At 39.2% G+C, this 16744-nt stretch overlaps 1 protein-coding gene across 10 annotated transcripts in view; it reads left to right on the forward strand.

Annotated features, from left to right (window-relative positions):
* The first annotated feature begins 3434 nt into the window (after positions 1-3434).
* The window catches only part of adgrb1a (adhesion G protein-coupled receptor B1a), a 134165-nt gene continuing 120855 nt past the window's right edge, over positions 3435-16744 (forward strand). For 9 of the 10 annotated variants that reach the window (XM_018665706.1, XM_018665703.1, XM_051076082.1 and 6 more), the window contains exon 1: positions 3435-3969. The gene's annotated coding sequence lies outside the window, so the exon portion shown is untranslated. The remainder of the gene's footprint in view (positions 3970-16744) is intronic. The other variant, XM_051076078.1, reaches the window with a different exon arrangement.

Raw genomic sequence — 16744 nt, forward strand, 5'->3', positions numbered from 1 at the left:
CTCTTCTGTCCACACCAGCAGGATAGTGACCACAAGTGGAGGTTCTAGCCACTCCATGCCTAATCATTCAGTTACTGCCTAGGATATATGTATATTCCTGGTTGCTGTTTTTATACTGTAGAGTGGTGTTTGGGTTGGATGGGTCATAGTGTATTTTTATTTTCTTTTATGTTTTTTTGCTAAGTGTATCAGCAGTCTCATGTATCCAGCTGTAGCTGGGCCCTCACGTTGATTTCCATAAGGTAATGAAATGACCTGAAAAAAGAGGGAGCATGAAAGGTCACTCTAAACTCTTATGGTATGCTTTCAAAGAGTTATGTAAACTATACACAATTTAATGTGTAGGATTAAAACATACAAAGTGACCAGAATAGTTGATTACATGACAGCTGAAAGCGCAACAGTAATGACCACATAGTGCCAATAGCACTGATAAAATCATGAAAAACCATCATCTTGTGGAAGTAATTTGAAAAAATCTGTCAAAAAACTGCCTGGACTTCATCCTGGCTGTCCTCAATACAGATAAGACCTTTACAGAAAAACAAACCATCAGAAAAGAGGACAATGAAGTGAGTTACTGCTAAATAAATAAGGAGTAAATGTTTGGTTTGGGTTAAAACAGTGAAATGCAATTTAATGGCAGTAAAATGTCTGATGTATTGTAATGGTTAAAATGTGCACTCCTGCTACTGTTGGCCAATGAAATTCAAAATATCTAGCCATCCTAACAAGTCATAGATCACCTCATAAAATGGAAAGAAGGTCATATGTCATACACAACACATGTGGGAAGAATTTCTGTATTATCAGCACACACCACTGGACTTTGGTGTATGCACTGCATGAAAGTGTAGAGTTGTGTTATTTGTACGCAGACTGAGGAGTAAAAACTTTGAAGTAAGCGATGTAATGCTACAGAAATCTGGCAAGTATTGCAATTTTACATAAAGAAGAGAATATTTCCTTTTAAACCACTAAAATGTGTGGTAAGAAAATCTTCTTTTTACACATACTGGGGAATACCACTACATATGTTAAAAAAAAAAAGTGATATAAAAGTCTTTACGTCTCCAGAGCACTCATGGGGAGTCTGATAAAAATCTCTCTTCTGCAGCAAACAAGCACAGGTGAAACATATTTTGTTAATCTGTCCATTACAGCCCAACACCAGAACAATGGAACTAGCACACCAGAATGCATTGCAGACATTTTTAGTGTAATCATTTACACCTGTGTTTTTCCTGCTATGACAAGCTAAAATAAGCTCTGTTGAAATGAGTCAGGCCTGTGCTGAGATTGCCACACATTGCATACCAGTTAGACTTGATCCTGACTTGCTCTGTTTTGATTCCCTAAACCATGCTATCACTAGTCCACGTATCTACTTTTATTCAACATATATGTACACTAAAGAAACTTATGCTAATTAAGCAGCTGTTTAGGGCATGGTAATGACACCATTACTGGGGGCCTTAATGAACATCATAGACATGGAAATGTGCGTTCACTTCTTTTGTTATACCCTGAACAGATGAACAAAGTAGAACAATGGATGGATATAATATCAGAAACACAAATGAACAATATATGCATATTTACATTTGTCAGGTTAGAATTTCTTTCTTTTAGTGTTTTTAATTGTATTGCATAAATACCCCATGACAATAACAGTTTATACATGGGTGACTTAATGTTGTCAGTGGGCATTTGATTGGGCCCTAGGTTCAGGGCCTTAAAGCAATTCTCTGCAGCCAAAACTCAGAAATGATCTGACCTGGGTTAACACAGTGTCTGTGTTTGTGTTCCCTCTGCATTTTGTTTTTGTGAGGTGCCTGTTGGTTTTTACTGTTTGTGGGTGGTTTAAGGCACAATTAGTGATGTCATGTCAGTAAATCATCTGGTGGTTGAGTTCCTCTTAAAAAAAAAAGTGGTCTTCTATTAGTCAGGTTGGGAGTGGTGTGTGCTCAGGGAGTCACACTGCGAGTGGCCAGTCATCGTCTCCACTACTGAGTCTGCCCGTGAGAATGGAGGGAAACAGGTTTCTCATGGAATCTGTGTTGCCTAACTTCATTCAAAAATCTGAATTTTAATGAGGTTTTGCTCATTTTCAAAGGTTATATACCAACTCAATATATATTCACCTTTTTCATTTGTTCCCCACACTCAGTTGTCATTTCAGCAGTGGGCTTAATATATAGACGCTCCCATGTAACAGCTGTGTGCTCTTGATAGACAACTGGATGCGTTCACACACACAGAAAGTTGGAGGAATCATGGAATCAATATGAACCCAAACTTAGTTTTGCCCAGGAGCCACCTTTGCTGGTGCTCCTGAGCACTGAGGTCATAAATGTGATTTCTGTATCTAAAAACAATCAGATCTTAAGACATTTAGTCTGAGAATAAGCCTTCAAAACCAACCATGTGTAATTTCTATGTAATTTAGGGTTGTTCATAACCCCCAAATTCACTGACACAACACTGAGGACATGACTTCATGTGTCCTTGCACATACCTATTTGACTGAATCCTATTGTTGAGATGGTTTAAAGGTTTGACATGTTGAAGAATCTGACTGAAGTTCTCTCTCCTACATAAGCTGATGCATCGCTTAATTAGCTACATTCCCTGGTTGCTCTCTACAGCCTGTGTTGTACTTATTTAGTATAACATTTTTTCTTAAAACAATTTCTCTTTGTGTGACAAATGTAGGTGGTGACACGACATCCAATTGACAGTGCTTGACTCCAGAAGAGGGGGCTGATGGGTAAATTTTCTATCGAGAGGAAACCCCCCCAGCTTTGAACACAAAGGCACATTCTGACAGGAAATTGGACGAATTTGCCTTCAAAATAAAAGTATTCCCAAGGGGGAATCCTCTTATTGTATGATGGGTTATTGTTGGTCTTAGAATGTGGTACCAAAGAAAATAACGTGTATCTTTCATAAGATCCCAACTGAATTTTTAGTAGAAGAGCACATGTGGCATTTTAAATTTGAGTCCATCATAGTTAATAGTATGGCCTCGATACAGCATGTCTATTTATCTTATGCACATTGCAGTGGTTGTAAATACATACATGTAGTAGGTCTCCTTTAAAAACATACACACATATGACATTTTGTTTGCATTCTTATCTTCACTCACACTCATCTACTTTTTAAATTTGTAGAGAATAACTGATTAAAAAAAAAAAAACCAAGTATAGAACAAAAACAGAAGAGTAAATTCAATGGGAAATATATTTTTAATTTAAAAGCATTTCTCTCTACAGCGCTGCTTTAATAAAGAAGTCCTAGGCACGAGCCCCAGTCAGGGTTTTTATTTTGAAAGACTTGGCTGGAAGTCATTTTGTTATAATTTGACTCTCTTGACAGAAGCTCGAGCCCCGGGCTTCCAAATAAGGAATTCGGCTGTTGCTGCGCGCGGACACACAGACAGACAAGGACGCACCAGAGCCGCGAGCTGGAGACGACGGTTCCGGAGACTCGCGCGAGCTCTCTTTGATTTGCCGCTCCGTTAAATCCTCACATTCACCTGGAAGACTGTGTAACCTGAACGCGGGAGGGATTTTAGATTTGGAGAATAACTTTTTGAGACATATCGCAACATCTCTGGATAACACGGACAACAACCGCTCAAAAAGGATTTGCCTTCACAAATTAACAAGGAGCTGAGACCGTTTAATTTTGGAACAATGTAAGAAAATAACAGTGAATACATTCGGGATTTTCTGAAGCTAGTTTACGCACTGGAAGCACAGTTGGAACTAACGGACATTCAGAACTACTCTCTGAGTTCTCCCCTCTTCTTTATCCCGTTTATTTTGTTTAGTATAAGACGAAGTTTTGTGGACTTATCCGAGGACTTATCCCCCAGGCTTTTGGACTTGGTGAATGCCCTGTGAACGCACCGAGTCTTGACCACTGACAGTATGCATCAAAGGGACTGGTAACTCACTCAAGGTAATTTCTCTCTCTCTCCCTCCCTTGTTTTAATGAATGAGCTTCTTCTTGTTTAACCTTTACTGACACCTGCTCACCTTCAGATCTGCTGTGCTCACATGTCATACGCACAGCCTGTTTCGTGTTTCCCCTGCGTTTTGTTTTGGTCAGACGCCTGTCGATTCTGTTGCTGTTTTTGGGTGGTTTGGGGCACAATTAGAAAAAAGAGCGACCTCAAGACAGTAACTGATCTATATTTTCAGACTGTTGTATCCCCCGTTATGATAAAGTGGTTTTAGTCAGGCTGATGGTACCGTTTTCAAGTCTCACACACCCAACTGATGTGTGCTCAGGGAGTCGCACCGTTGGTGGACAGTCACCGTCTGGAGAACTGACTCAGCCCGTGAGGATGGAGCGAGGCACGTTTCTCTGGGGGATACAGTGTCGCCTAATCTCATTAATTAATCGTGTAATTAAACGACTTTTTGCTCATTCGCAAACCTTAAACACCAACTACAACTCCGAAGAGGATATTTTAAAAATGAGAAAACAAAACTCTTTAGATCGGCGTACATTTTACACACCACAGGAGAATCTGTTTCAGTAAAAACAGCTCATACACAGTAACTTTTTAAAGCGTTCCACACACACCCATTGCTGAAGCTGTCATTTCAGTATAAATGCTATATATTCTTAGCCTCCATAGGTGATGCGATTTTAGAAAATCCCAGCTGATAAGCAACTCGTAGAACTATCTTTTCAAAGCGGTGAGTAGCTTTGCCAGTAAGCAAGGCTCAGTTTAAATGCACGGTTTTTAGTAGAGTTTGGCGTTTTGGCATTTAAGAAAAAGCGGCGCACTAAAGAGCAGATATTTTTCTTAGACTTCTTGAGGTAAGGACGACAAATATAGAGTTGAATTAAATGTATCCCTCAGCCTCTTTTACTGTCCCTCCTTTGATGCGACATAGCCTCTAATTGTTAGACATTAAGCAAACTTTAAAGCTCAATATAATGATTAGTCTTTAAAGAAATTCGGAATGCTTTTTGTACCTGCTGAGATGCACGAAGAATGTGCTCATGTCATGTCTTGGTAATGCATGGTGAAAAGGCAGGGTGAAATCATGCCCAGTGACTCCTAAGAGAGAGACCAGAGGCGCGTAGCTGATTTCTTTGCAGTGGAGTAGGCAGATGAACGCTCTGAGCCTATTGCTGTGGCGCACTTTCAGCCTGGTATCACTCATTGATGGCCAACAGTCGCCACAAAATGGGTTGTCGTTCACTGTCCCCTTCTGGCGCAAGGAGCCTCCCTTAGCCTCCCTTGTGCTGCAGGAAGACTCAGTCATGTCCAGTCCGTGGTATGCTGTATATGCATACACAAAATGATGGGAAAGATGCTGTTTTTGAAAAAAACAAACAAAAAAAAAAAACAACAACTATATATATATATATATATATATATATTTTTTTTTTATTTTTTATTTTATTTATTTATTTTTTTTTTTCATAAAATTTCCACTTCTGTTTTCTTCCATGGTGTGGTTGCCCACTGCCAAATCATTTAGTCCAAGCTCAGACAATTTGAAGTTCCCAGATCATACTATTGGGGGCGCTATAAAAACACACAACCTCATCCCTTGGATAAGACATGTTAAAATTCTTAATTTATGCGCTAAAATGAACAGTGTTGATTTAAAATGTTTGGCTTTCTTGCTGGAGGATGGAACTAAAAAAGCACTGTCATATGTTAAATATTTTCATGAACAAGAATAAATCTCAACAGGTTAGAAAATAACAGTTGTAGGCTAAGAGGGGCTCTTGACATCTGAAAGTCTTACAGAAGCTTGTATGATGGTTATTATTGTCCTGATGTGTTTAAACTTGAATATAGGACAGTTCACCTACTTGTTTACCATCCGTGAAATCTGATGAGATATAATTTTGAAAGACATTACCAATATTTCTAGAGGTTAATCAATATCAATATTGTTTAAAATCCCTCGAAACAAAAATGATCACAGTGCAATAAAACTCTCTACTTGAAGTGAGATTGGTGAAATTCTTTTGGGTTTGCAGCACTCTAAAGCAATCAAACACAACATATTTATGCAGAGGTACAGCCATCGTATAAAATCCTGCTGGACTACCTCTGACCCATGTCACTGCGGCTTGTGTTGCTGGTTAAAAAAAAAAAAAAAAAGATTGTTTACATTCCCCAAAGAATGGCTGTTGTCCTGTGGTTTAACTCATTTTTGACCTCTCATTAACATGAAAATGTTCAAATCAAGGCTGCGTAGATGATTAGTCCCATATCAACGTCCCGTCCATTACACTAAACACATGAACAAAAGAAATGACCTTTCTGCCTAAGCATACCACAGATATCTACAGTGTTTGTTGAGAGTCTGAAAAACAGCACATGCATTCCTGGGCCAGTGCCGGGTTCAGGGTCTGAGAGACCCCACTCGCCCTCAGGTATGGATATTAGCAGTCAACTGTTTTCTCCACACGAAAGACAGCAGATAACAGAAATAGACTCAACAGTAGTTCCCTGACAGGCACGGCTGGCTCAGAGTCACAGGGATGAGACAAGCCAGCAACACAACACAGGCCTTTTCAGAGGCATTCATGCATGTTTTTTTTAACCTAGATGTCCTCCTTTGTTTCTGCATCTTACATCGTCCCACTGCTTTGGAAAATACCCGCGCCGTCGACTCACTCCCCTTCCTTCCATCCTCTCATCCTCTGATCACCCTCCTCCAAACAAGGCCGCAGTGTCCAAGGCTGTGCGCTATCAGAGAACCTCATATCTGAATTTGTGACATCAGAGGGAAGAAGAGGAGACAGTGAGGGGGGAAACAGAGGCAGTCATTGAAAGAGGGGAGATGAATAGATGGGTGACGAGGAGACAGTTGGCGGTACGATAGAAGATGGATTAAAGGCTAGATAGAGAGGGACTGTAGACACAGGGTTGTGTGACATAGACAGACAGTGCTATTCTGCTGCCTCTGAGCTGCACGGATCACTTTATGTGAGACACCCACCATGCTTTGGAGTAGATACACAGCAATCAGTCAGCACAGACAGGCCAGTCACACGCGCACACGCACACACACACACTTTTGAAACACAGGCACTTTAAAGGTGAACATGCCAATATCCCATGTCCTGAAAGGTCCTAATGGCTTCTCAACAGTACTGTGGGGAGAATATCTTTGCTTGGAGCAACTTGGAGGTTGACCAGATCCTGCAAAACCATTGGCTCCACTAATTAGAGACTAAACGAGGAGCTTGGGAAGGGTGCTTAATGAGGCTTGGCCAATGTGCGGAGTTAGACAGGAACTTAGGCTGACAATCATGTAAGCTTTACCACAAAGAGCCTCAGTGGCTGCATTCACACCTCAGCCCTCATGCTCAATTCTGAATCGCTGTTTAGCTGTGATTGCTTTGAATTACTGCTTATGCCAAAGACGTAGCTCATGTCTGATGCCAGTATGAACAGTTGAAGGTGATGAAGCATATTGGAAAATGTGTTACCAAATTGTTAGGTTTCTCAGCTAGCAGAGGTGATGTTAACTTTGAGTGATAAATTTAAATCAGTAATGACTTCCCCATCAAATACTCCATCCACCAATCAAGTCGGCAGTGTGTCCTCTTGTTACCTTCCTACCTACCATTTAAACTTTTGACTGTAAAGATAAATGCAAATGTAGCACAATGTATATTTCCTCAAAACAATGTTATCAACAGCTGTTAGCTCAAAAGTCAAACGTTTGCCTATTTTTCAGCTGACATGACTGAACCTGACCTGAACCCTAACATCATTTGATGATTTTTATGTATTTTTTGTCTGACCTGGGTCGGGTATCCACCCTCTAGCTGACACACCAGGTGACCTTAATCATTTTCAACAACACTGAGCTGTGCTGCACGACATGGTTTCCTAACCACATAATTAATTTTATCTCTCGACAGCTTTAAATATGTGGTAATTGTACTACACTGTTTTCCTCCTGCTATAAGTTCACTCACTGGGTCTCCACATTTTGGCCAGCACAAGTAGTTTAATAATGGGCCATTAATTGTTTAAGGGAATGGCTCCATTCTTGTATGTTTGTGCAAGATCATAGTTTTTTTCATAGTGGATTTATTGCCTTAAAAAACACACTCACAAGCATGGGGAAACTAACACAGTTGTGATTTGGAAAGAAAAAGTTGGGTACCTGCACAGTGTTACTGATGGATTGGTGGTAAAGTCCAGTCTAGAGTATTCATCGACACGGGATTCCTGTTTTGATGCTCATAAATACCTTTGTCATCCAGCCAGCGTTAAACTCAGTTTCTGCTTTGCTGCTCTCTCGACAGTTGTCTCCAGACAAAACGCACCATGCAGCATCTTGCCCTGCCTTTATAGCTTAGCAACAGGAATGATTAAGTGATCAGACAGTTCCTTCCACACTGTTGGCTCTCACAAGACTGCTGTCATTTCATTCATGACAGAGCAGCGAAGTAAACAGAAGTCAAATATATAATTTTTATCTTTTGGAATTAATGTTGTTTCACTTCCTGGCAACTGGCAGTTTTCACTCTGGCAACAGATTATCCAATCACACTGCATGACAGTCCTTGATGTCACCGGCAACATTACCAAATTTGACAACTGCAACAGCAACAGTTGTGTCCGGTGACAGAGTTTTCTAAGAAAAAATATTTCTGGGGTTTCTTGGGATGTCTTGGTGGCAAATGGTCTACGCCGCACAGTACATGGCCCAATCTTTCATGGGTCGAGTGTGACACAATGTTTCTGTCATTCTGTTGTTATCGGTCCAGTAAACACTAATGCATAGTGCTTATAAAGAGACCAAGCATACATTCAACTGGTCATGGAAAATAAATGACAAAATATGTTCATTCTAACAGTAGTTAAAAATGACTTGTATGAGCAATTTTTGACATGATGTTGTTATGGTGTTGTTCATCAGAGCCATTACAAATAACTGTTATATTTATATGGCCATTTGCTGATCTGCAGCTGCTATGGTTAATGTTTGGTTACATGGTAACTGGGATATGTGGTTCAGGTTAAAGTACTAGTTTCTTTAAACTAGTACTTGCCTATATTTTTGCGAAACAGTAATTCAAATGATAGTGTTGGCTGCTTATGTGATGAACCGAGAATTATAACCTCATATTGCTGATTATCACTTTAGTTTCTTTAACTAAAACAGCCTCCAATGTGGTTCACTCTCATCGCTCACAGCAACCTTTTTTTCCTGCAGCAGCAGCAGCTGTTTACAGTGAATAAGCTCTATAAACCCACTGTACACCACCTGCTCTCCACCAAACACAGGAGCTGGTAGAGACCAAAACCAGAGCTAAGAGTGTAAATAGTAGACTTGCATTGATCAGGCGCAAACAAACACAACATCAAATGAATGATGATGTCGCTCTTCTGGTGTTGGATGTTCACAGTAAATAGGCAATTTTTTTTAGTACAACTACTAATGTTTTTGCTTGTTCTGCTAACACTAACTGGCCAAATACATCAATTCAGTGTTGTGTCAAGGTTAGAGAAAGATTGTGCTTTTGTTTTGGTTGTTCAAAAAAAACTACTTTGTTAAGTTCAGGGAAAATTTGCCATCTTGAATAGAAGAAGAATAACTGCTTGGTTAAAGTTAGAGAAAGATCATGTTACAATTAATAAAAAGGTAAATCTTGATTGCAAATCTCAACCTCTCTGCTTAAAGAACTTCCTACACTGGCACAGAATATTAGCTTGTAAATTGTTGTTAATTGTGATGCAGAGAGTCATCCATTATGGATGTAATGTCTAGGGACACTGTGCTGGAGGTGTATCATAGTGATTTGTACTTGGTCCATCCATCCATCCATTTTCTTATCCTTAAAGGGTTGTGGGGGCTGGAGCCTATCCCAGCTGAAATGTATTTATTTAATATATTTTAAGATTTATTTGGTATATTTTAAGACAACTATTTATTTTTTGATATGCTGCTGTATGGAAATGTTGCTGAACTAAGTTTCGTTGTATTGTTTCTCAGTGGAATGACAATAAAGTACCTACCTACCTTTCTACTTACCGACCGAACAACCTGCCAACCAATCCCACCCACCCTTGACAGAACACCAGTCTATCACAGAGCCAAAATTTATGGACAAACAACCATTCACATTCTCATGAGCAGTTTAGAGTCACCAGTCGACTTGAATGTCTCTGGACTGTGGGAGGACGCTGGAACCTTCTTGCTTTGGGGCTGACAGTGCTGACCACTGCATCACCATGTCGCCCTTCCGTATTTGGTCCACTTTGTTTTTTGGATATTAATGACATTGATCTTGATACAGATGACATCATCACGCGCTGCTCAGCCTCCATAATTAGAGGCACTTACTCAGCAGTATGATTACAATTAGATTTTGAAAGTTCAGGCTGAGCTGGGTAAACTAAAGCTGTCCCTGAATCCAGACAAAAGAAAGCAAATGCTGCTCTCAGGAAAGATGAACAGGCTCCTGCAGCTTGTAACATCTCCAGGCAAATCAAGCGAGGTTACTTCCTTTGTTAATTACTTGAACATGTAATTAATAATGATCTATTTTCAATTGTATGTGGATTTTCCTAATACATTCTATTTCAGGTACAGATTCTGCTTTTAATTTCCTCACTGTTTACTTTACTGTTTTTTCGGCCTTACGCTCTTTAAACATTTAACCAATTCTAAAAATAAAATCACTCTTAGGCAGAAATACAGGTTGCTCCTTTGATAAAATGGTAATTCTTTTCATAAGCCTAGAAAGATTTTCCTTTGTAATGAGGTGGCAGGTTCAGACCAGTTATAGTCTTTTAGTCTTTAATTAAAGGCTTTATGTGCTGTATCTCTCTCTCTCTCTCTATATATATATATATATATGTGTGTGTGTGTGTGTGTGTGTGTGTACACACATATGGTGTTTGTGTGTGTTTGTTACCTGGCTTTGGAAGCCCATTCTGGTGGAACCCTTGAGTAGTAGCAGTTCCAGTATGTTAGGATCTGAGCTGCATCGTTATGAGTCAAGGTCTTCAATTAGCAGGATTCTCTTCTCTGTTTGCTATTTTTATCTTTATGTTAACAAGTGTGTGAGAGAAGCAGAGGAAACACCTTCACACCCCAGTCTGCTCCTCTGGAAGCCTCTAATGACAAAAGACCCAGCAGCCAGTAGATTAAACCATGTGAGCAGTGTGTATTTATACATACAGTACATACATTCAGTAGACTGTAAAATATGACAGAGCAAAAATCAAAGAATATGTAACACCTTCACTCACAGATTTGTCCTAGGTCAGTTTTCACAAGTGGAGCTTTACACACACTGTGTTGGCTCTACCCTTTATAGTAACATGTATATTTTTTTATTTATTCTTATGTGTCAAAATGTGTGGAACTTATATAACCTAAAACCTGACTCAGGCTAAAAATCACCATACTCTCACACTCACTACTTTTATATGATCTTTATTTGCTAATAGTTTGATTTCAAAAATATAAATGCTGTGAGTGCTGAAACATAACCATAAAAACTGTTTAATAATGCTGTAGTCACTACAAGAGGATATTATACAGCAAGACCAGATTTCTTTGGTGGAAAACAAATATGCTGTCTGTGAATGTTTTACTGATAAATTTAATATCACAGTAATTGCATCTTGCAAAACATGTAGATTAACATGTCCCCATTACATTGACAGAGAATGTAATCCAGTTCCCAACATCACATATTTGCTGTTGCAGTTCGGTTGTATATGAAGTCATTTCTGGAGACAGGGTTATATATTCACAAGCTTCTGCTTGCACTGAGGAACTGTGAGACACAGTGGGATCAGATGATACCAACAAAATCATCTCATCACACCAGTCGTGAGTTACAGTAGATGTGGCATTTCTCAGCATTTGTCATGTGGCTAATTATACAATGAAACATCTCTATACTGCTAGGGATCAAAAATGATGACAGACCTTCAGCCTTGAAAATTGTTCAGTTCATCTTATTCTTTTTATGGCCATTTGTATTTTCAAAACTCTGTTAATCTTAGTTATTTCTTCAGTTTAACACCCTTAGTGTTGAATTCAGATGTATCTAACACAGTCTTAAAGTGTCTGGTGACTTTTTTTCCTTTCTTTTTTTTTCTTTACCATGGCGAGACCCTAAACAAAGTCTGCTTTGATCAGGCAGGTGGAAATACAATTTTAGACACTTCTGTTGGCAAAGAACTACAGGTATTTTCTCATAGGAGAGGTAAATAGTGTGTTCCAAGGCAAAGGCTAACATCTCAAATGAAGCCCAACTTCTCTTCACAACCACACCAGCTCTTTCACTCATGCTGTGAGTTGAAGAAATGCCACAGAAATTAGTCACGTGCACGTAGGCATTTTCATGGCATTTCCCCCCCACGCACATACTGTACTTAGACACCTTGCCTGAGAAATCACAGATGGTTCCCTCTGCTTCCTCCACAGCTTTCTCAGTGGTGTCGTGACCCTACTTTTGGCTGAAAATATGAATTCTTATTAGCACATTATGCTGTAATTTTTTGCACTTTTTAAACTCCTGGCGCTTCATTAATTATTTCATTAAATAATCATAGCTCCATGCATAGTCTAATGATTATTTTCAGAAGCATTTTGTTTTATAAATCATCGTTGATCTGAGTTTGAGTAGCCACGTATAAGATGATAGCCATATGTGCATCACTCTGCTCATATGCAGATGCATGCTGCCTCTGTCTGAAGCCTGTTTGTTTAAATGCAGACGACTCTGCTGCTCCTCTCAGAATATCTCAATAAAACAGACACAGGTAGTTTCAGAGTGCAGGTTGAAATGATCTTTCCTTTATCCTCTGTGATGAGACCGAGGGAAATCTTTGATCTGGAGTGGCTAGATAATCATCCGTAGCTGAGCCCTGATTTCCATCTCTATTCAGCTCACCCCTGGAAGCTCCATAAGCTGCCATCAACACTGGAACTAATCAGGGTTATTACCACTCTCCCTACTGAATGGCACACTTCTCCAGATGTGGGATCAGCTTCACCTCTGCATTTGTTTTTCATGTTGATGTTGCACACTATATTGATATATATTTGTTTGTTGATGCGTGGGGCTGATACAGGGACTGTTTGTGCAGTTTTTTATCTCTTTGTTTTAACATCAGATGCTTGATAAGAGAACTTGTTATTTTAATTATAAAAAAGAGTTTACCTGCAGTAAAGCCTGTCTCATCCTGCCTTTAGGAGCTGTTTAAGAGAACAAGCTGCTTTTTTGCAGGTGTGTTTGCTTCAAAGTATGACTCAAATTGGGTTCAGGTTATGGGATGTCCAATTGAAGCTAAGTGAGTCAAGTCTTATCTGCTAGAGGATATTTTAAGTTAGGTCCTAAGTCCCAAGTCAGAGCAAAATTCAAGTCAAGTCTGTTTCAGGTTATGTCTCAGGTCTGTCAGTTTGTTTTAAGTGAGGTCTCTTGTTAGTGAAGTTACGGAGCAGTCAAGTCAAACTTCAAGTCCTCATTTTACACAAGCCCAAGACGATTCACAGCTCAAGACTCATGGTTGAGTGATAAGATTCAGAATTTACGATGCTTGAGGTACTGCTGATCTACTGTAATATCTAATGTCGGCCATGTTCATTGTCCTCCTCTCACAAAACAGATGTTTACCAGGACCTAGCTGTCACTGTCACTGTCATAAAAAGCTCAGAATTTCTCCCCAGCAGAGGTCCATATATCCAGAACACACCTGCTGGCTATTTGTCTCCCATTAGATAAACATCTTCGTAAACTTTTTGACTCCCAAAAAGAAAACATGTGGCCCTAAAGCGCTGACTTTCCAATCTGCCGTTGTCAGCTGCGTTGTACAACAGCTCTGCTGAAGTGAAGCATTTATTTGTGACCCCCTCCATGTTCCACCTCATTACATCTACAATGTTGTTCTCTACACTTAGAGGACATTGCAGCTGGATACTGAGCTCGGCATATTTTGTCTACTTGAGCACTTGTTAATTTGCTGTTATGCTCTTTCATGCAGAGCTAATGGTGGATAAAGAAAGAAAATTAAGAAAACAAGAAAGCTATTTGAGAGATCTCCATTTCTCCTCTCCTCTATCAAACACTGACCGCTCATATTTCATTTTTTCATTTACTTTTGGATATTTTTCAAATATTTATACACTATTCAAATACCTTTTCCTCTTTTTTTCTCCCACATCAACTTCCACCTCCTTTTTAAAACCTCTCCTAAAAATATTTCATCTTCCTTCCTCTCTCCTCCTCTGTTGTCCTCTCCTGTCTTCCCAAATCTATGTTTTCCTCTGTCTCTTCAACTATCTTTTATATTCTTTCCTGTTTTCCACTCAGATCTTTTCTATTCAGCCCAGCTCTCCCTCACTTTCATCATCCCTCCCCTCATCTTCTCGTGTTCTCTTCTTAAATTTCATCGTCTGTGCTCTCTTCCTCTAAGCTCCAACATTTTAACTCTACCATTCCATCCTGTCCTGCCCTTTCATCATCTTCCGATAATTCTCCTCTCCTCTCCTCTCCTCTCTTCTCCTCTCCTCTCCTCTCCTCTATGTGATGGATGGTGTGGGTCAGTGTGCAGCCTCTGACAGTGATAGCCTCTGTCACTGTTCAGAGTCTGTGCCTGTTAGCGTTATCTCTCTCCCCCTCCCCAACTTTATCGGCAGTTTTCTCAGGTCATTGACTCAAGTCTGTAGGAGAAGTGGGAGAGGAGGTTTTTTTTTCTTTCCCTTTTTTTTTTTTTTTTTTGTCACTGGCACCATCCAGAAGCAACAGGAGGCTTGATACCGATGAAGGGTACAGCCAGTGGTTATGGAGTTGGGCTCTCTTAAAAGCTGCTTGTTGCAGTACTTTTTCACAGCACTTTTTCTGAAAGGATTCATCATTTTCTCAGAATTGCTGACATGAAATCATAAACCCGAAAGTATCCAAAAGTGGCAATATGAGCTTAGTAAAATATATATTTTTAAGAAGCACATGATAAGGATTAAAATGAATGTTAAAATGTATGGTGATGCAGCAGTTGCAGGGCCGTAGCAAGTATTTCAGAAATACTTAGGTATCTTCAGTGTCATTATTATTATTATTATTATTATTATTATGTATTTTATTTTATTTTATTGCTAGACAGATTTGAACAACACACAGATCTTTTATTTTTTTTCCTTTTTCGCATGAGCAGTAAGGATAACATACCTTTGGTTGACCCAAAATCCATTATTGTGAAGGATTAAAAAGCTGTAGCTTCAGCCCTCACCTTTGGTTTGTTGAAACTTTTTTTTTATCATTTCAGTTTTCAACCTTTACTGTTTTACCTATTTTAAGAGTTGGGTACAGTGACATGAACATTAGGTGGTACTAATTCTCCAGTTGGTGCCATTAAACCATTCTAGAAGAGGAGGACACACCAAGATGACACAATTACAACAGCTCAAACCTTAAATGGTAGAAAATAATGTTGAACGTACGTCATCTCTTACAGTCTCCTCATCACGCCACACAGATCCTCAGTGGAGTGGAAGCTTCAGTACACATTCAAGTCATGATTTATTCACTGAGTCTGTTTCCATTATACTTTGTTGCATTTTGCTTTTAACAGGATACTTTTACACCTCAGACAAGTGTAAAATTGTTCATATTTTGAACAGACACATTAAACCAGGTGGATGGAATTGCACTTATTGCTCAGGTTACAAAGTAATTGCCCCAAAATGTAGTTTGCATGGATTGTATTGGCCAGTATGTTGTGTTGGGGGACATGGCATTGCATTGTGGTTAAAGTTGAGCCAGTTTCAACTTTTTTTCCCAGACAACACTGTATGTATTTCCTGCATCTGTGATAGCACCCCCAAACCTAATCTCACTGAGACAAATACAGATGATATGTTTTATAACCCAGAGGTTAATGAAATGATAACTACTTGTCTACATTTGTCTTTTTATAAACACAGTGATGTAATGCACATAAACTACAGTATGTACAATTTTAAAGTACTGTCACTGTCAGTAATGGAGCGAAAAGGTCATACTGACTTTGCCTCAGCTTCTTGCCTCTGGCTGGGGTGAGGCCAGATGTTTACCAGTCAGCAGGGTATGTGGGGTGACACTGAAAAATGATGAAATATTTTACAAAATTCTGAAAATATAATTTATATAATTGCTGACATTTTGATAAAATATGCTGTATATGATTCACTGAAGAAAAATAAATAAATAATCTAAACCCTGGCCTGTTTTCATTTCCAGCAGACATAGAGGAGCATTAGCATTTATTTGGAGCCTTGTTCATGTCTACCTGATGACTGTGAGTTCAGTATTCACTCCTCTTCTAGGTATTTTTAGTCTCCACCAACATATTATCTGGCTCTTAAAAACAGAGTAAGGCATCCAGAGGCTTGTACTACAAAGCAAGTTCAACATACCAAGTATATATTTTTGGTATCTGCTTCACTAAACCTAACAATCACAGTCTGGCTAAGTGGTGTTTATGAACTGATTAAGTTAACCCAGGATTTCCTGAGCATGTTCATGTGAAATAGGCAGAGTTGTTAATTAAAAGCAACGTTGTCAGAACCATGATTAAAGTACCTAATATGATATGAGAAGTAAGCCTGATAGCTGCATGTCGGGTCAGTTATGGTCATGATCACATAACTAGAATAGAAACACTAGAAATAATTTCCAGTTGATAAAGTCAAGCTGAGGATTTATTATAAATTAGTATGTGAATGATTGTTTCTTA

Source organism: Lates calcarifer, linkage group LG15 (assembly GCF_001640805.2).
Source record: "Lates calcarifer isolate ASB-BC8 linkage group LG15, TLL_Latcal_v3, whole genome shotgun sequence".
NCBI classification, from domain to species: domain Eukaryota; kingdom Metazoa; phylum Chordata; class Actinopteri; family Centropomidae; genus Lates; species Lates calcarifer.